The sequence below is a fragment of the Myotis lucifugus genome, unplaced genomic scaffold (genome assembly GCF_000147115.1).
Source record: "Myotis lucifugus unplaced genomic scaffold, Myoluc2.0 scaffold_67, whole genome shotgun sequence".
In the NCBI taxonomy this organism is placed as follows: domain Eukaryota; kingdom Metazoa; phylum Chordata; class Mammalia; order Chiroptera; family Vespertilionidae; genus Myotis; species Myotis lucifugus.
In genome coordinates, this window is record NW_005871115.1 from 3,718,831 (window position 1) to 3,723,391 (window position 4,561).

General features: G+C 37.4%; 1 non-coding gene across 1 annotated transcript; it reads left to right on the forward strand.

Moving 5' to 3' along the window:
* Window positions 1-3,210: 3,210 nt before the first annotated feature.
* On the forward strand, window positions 3,211-3,339 carry LOC111826315. The gene has a single exon (XR_002829605.1). It is a non-coding gene; the product is annotated as a small nucleolar RNA SNORA11 (small nucleolar RNA).
* Window positions 3,340-4,561: the final 1,222 nt, after the last annotated feature.

Genomic DNA, 4,561 nt, shown 5'->3' on the forward strand with positions numbered 1-4,561 from the left:
ACCCAAACCACATTTGCCAAACTCCTCTAATATTCTATATTGGCCACTTGACTTCTTTTTCCAAAGGCTATGTAATTGCTGATCTTCACCTCCAAAGTCTGCAGAATATTTCTTGAGCACTTCTTTGCTCTTTTCCTTACAAAAGCTCAGAAGACAATTAATGATGAAGATGTTGAAGTTTGTGGAGGTCCAGTAAATAACACTACAGCAGTGGTTCTCAACCTGTGGGTCGCGACCCCTTTGGGGGTCAAACGACCCTTTCACAGGGGTCGCCTAAGACCATCGGAAAACACATATATAATTACATATTGTTTTTGTGATTAATCACTATGCTTTAATTATGTTCAGTTTGTAACAATGAAAATACATCCTGCATATCAGATATTTACATTACAATTCATAACAGTGGCAAAATTACAGTTATAAAGTAGCAACGAAAATAATTTTATGGTTGGGGGTGACCACAACATGAGGAACTGTATTAAAGGGTTGCGGCATTAGGAAGGTTGAGAACCACTGCACTACAGCCTTCCTCACTTGAGTTTTGAATCAAAAGACACCAGGCAAATGAAAAATAATATATAACCTTTATTATTGTCATAATCATCATCATCTTCCCCATCACCATAGATAAAGAAAGGCCAGGTTAAAAGATGTGGAGCAAAAATAATGCTGAACCCCTGAATGATTTATTTATCCACCAGATTTATTTATCCACCAGATCATATACAAAAGTGGTCAACTACAGGCTTCCCCATGTGGGAACCTACATTGCAAAACAAACTTCAGGCATGGAAAAGCTGACCAAAACTTATGCTCACAACAATTTATTCTCAAAAGTTAAAGAGAGGGAAAGGAGTAGAGACATACATGCCCAGTTCCTCGTCCCATACTCACTAACAAGTTATTTATTCTTCAGTCACTTATGTACTTGGATGCCCCATATTCTGAAAACATGAAGCCATCTGAAAGAGATTCCTCTCTTCTTTTTCACCTTCTTTCCTTCTCCACCACCCACAAATCCATAATCTAAGGAGTTAAGAGTTGGAAAGTAGAACCCAGAGTAAGAAAAGTCCTCTCAGATCACTTACCCTGACCTGTCAGTGCAGAGAGGTGAAGTGACTTGCCCAAAGTCACACAGTTAATTAGTGGATGATCTTAGGCGAGTATCCATTAAGTTTGAAGAAGAGATCTAGAAAGACACACCGTTACTGAATTCCATATTTTTGTGCACCACTCAAGGTGCCTTCAAGAAGAAACATCAGCCAGATGGTGATAACTTTTTCAAAATATCTCCAACCCAGAGAGGGAACTTAATGAAGCAGCAGATTTTCACATGGCCCTTATTTATTTCGATCTGAACAATATTTTCCGAGGCCATCGACTCTGTTCTTTTTTCTACTCTTGAAAGACTCAGTCTTCCCTACACAGAAAATGGCAAAGACTGATTATGCCCATTTGTTTCTGGGGAATCACTCCCACTAACACAGAGCCTGGCACATGGTAAGAACTCAATAATGGGGAAGGCCGGTGGACTGAATAAATGGATGAATGAATGAAAGTTTTCCTCTCGTTTGAAAGCGGTACAAGATGAAAAAAATCAGTGCTGTTCCAGTTAAGGCAATAAAAAACTCAATGGAGAAATGCATCAATTTACTTTCTAAAAGTTTTTGCCTGAAATGAACCCAAATACTAAAACCTATCATTCCAATGGCCTTAAGTAGAGAGAATAGAAAGGAAAACCAAGAGTAAAGAAACAGCAGGAGAAAAATCCAACTTAAAAAAAATTGTTAGGTGAGCCACAATAATTATGAAGAACAGTCCTAACAGCCCTATGGGTCCCCAGATTGACAAGAAAACAGTGAGTACTAAACCAGCTTCACTCCTGACCCAAATGCTCCCATTTTGAACACTAGCCCTAGAACATTTGAAGGTCATATTTGTGTCAGGAACTTTAATATAGATTCTATTTCAATCTACAACCAGTCCATGAGGTAGGCATTATAAACTCTGTCACAGATTACACAAATCATGGACCTTCACAAATGTTAAATTGAAATAATCTTATGTTGTATAAATCTATCTTGAAGCTTAGCTCTTTTTCTCTCCTTTGGCTGAAATTTTTCCTCTTGCTCATTCACATGCCAGTCCATTAAAATTCAGTAGTGAGATTAAGAATACAATTCTATTTGAAATAGAATTACAAGGAAATCAATACTTAGGAATAAATTTAACAAAATAAATGTAAGACTTTTCAGCTGAAAATTTTAAAACTTTGCAGAAGATGATCAAAATAAATGGGGAGACATTCTGTTTATGAAAAGAAAGATTCAATATTGCTAAAGAGACCATTTTCTCCAAATTAATCTAGAGATTCAATACAATTCTAATCAAAGTTCCAGCAGGGGTTTTTTGTTTGTTTGTTTGTTTGCTTGCTTGCTTGCAGAAATTGACAAGCAGATTCAGAAACTTATGTAGAAACACAAAACATCTAGTATTATCAAAAGAACTTTGAAAAAGAACAAGTTGCAGGATTTTCATGTCCTAATTTAAAAACTTACCATCAATGTATAGTTATCAAGACAGTATGGTATTGGCATAAAGCTAGATAAAGATCAATGGAACAGAATTAAGAGTCCAGAAATAAATATTATATTTATGGTCAATTGAATATGACAAAGTTACCAAGACAATTCATTCGGGAAAGAATTCTGTTCAACAAATGATTCTGGGATAACTGAGTATCTCCCCCTTACGCCATACACAAAAATTAACTCAAAATGGAACCATAGATGTAAATGTAAGAGCTAAAACAATAAAGTTTTTAGAAGAAAATATAAGAGAAAATCTTCTAGACCTTGAGTAGGCAAAGATTTCTTAGATCTGATACCAAAAGCACAGTGCATACAAGAAAGAAAAAAAAGATTAAATTGGACCTCATCAAAATTTAAAACATTTGCACTTTAAAGTACATCATTAAGAAACTGAAAAGACAAGCAACAGAATAAGAGAAAATATTTGCAAAAATCATATCAAAGTAAAGATTTGTATCCAGGATATATAAAGTACTCTTATAACTCAATTTTAAAATTTCAATCAAAAAGTGGGCAAAAGAGTCATTGGGGGGATAAAGGGGTACATCTGTAATACTTTCAACAATAAAAATAAAATTTTTTAAAGTGGGCAAAGACATGAAAAGAGAGTTGACTTTGGGTGTGGAGAGAGCAGAGCGCCTGAAGAATGGCTCCTCTGTGTACAACACATCCAACAGCAAATTGGGCTTACTCCTCACCAGTGGCAGAATACTATGGCCTTCCTGTGACATTACACCCTATACATGAAAGAAAAAAAAAGAGAGAGAGAGAGAAAAGAAAAGAGAGTTGACCAAAGAAGATATAAGAATGGCTAATAGGTACATGAAAAGATGTATAACATCATTATTCATTAGGGAAATGCAAATTAAAACCACAATGAGATATCACCCACTAGAATGACAGACAATAATAAATGTTGGCAAGGAAGTGAAGAAATGGGATCTTATATCCATTGTTGGTGAGAATATAAATGGTATATCTACTCTGGAAAACAATTTGACAGTTTCTTGAAAGTTAAACATAAAATTCCCATACATCCCAACAATTCTACTTCTAGGCATCTACTTCCACCCAAGACAAAAATATGTCCACACAAATACTTGCACTAGAATGTTCATACCATCAAATAATGTAAACTAATCCAAATGTCCATCAAATGGTGAATGGATACACAAAATGTGGTTCATCCATACAATGGAATATTATTCAAAAATTAAAACGAACTATGTGATGGATGAACTTCAAAAACATTATGTGTAGTGAAATATAACAGACACAAGAGATACATATTGTGTCATTTTACTTACATAAAATTTCCAAAAAAGGGAAAATTTATAGAGAAAGTAGAAAAGTGGTTGCCTAGGGTTGGAGCTATGCATTGGAATTAACTGTAAATGGGCATGAGGATGAAAATTCTCAAAAACTGATTCATAGTAATGGTTGCACCACTTGATATAGTTACTAAACATCCTTGGATTGTATACTTGAAATAGGTAAACTTTTATGTAAAATACTAGAGGCCTGGTGCATGAAATTCATGTGTGTGTGGGGGGGGTGTCCCTCAGCCCAGCCTGCACCCTCTCCAATTTGGGACATCCCTCTCACAATCCAGGACTGCTGGCTCCCAACTGCTCGCCAGCCTGCCTGCCTGATTGCCCCTCACCGCTTCTGCCTGCCAGCCTGATAACCCCCTAACCACTCCCCTGCCAGCCTGATTGACACCTAACTGCTCCCCTACCAGCCTGGTCACCCATAACTGCCCTCCCCTGCCAGCCCAATTGCCCCTAACTGCCCTCCCATGCAGGCCTGGTCATCCCTAACTGCCCTCCCTTGTAGGCCTGGTCCCTTCCAACTTCTCTCCCCTGCTGGCCTGATCGCCCACAACTGCCCTCCCCTGCAGGCCATCTTGTGTCCACATGGGGGCGGCCATCTTGTGTGTTGGAGTGATGGCCAATTTGCATATTACC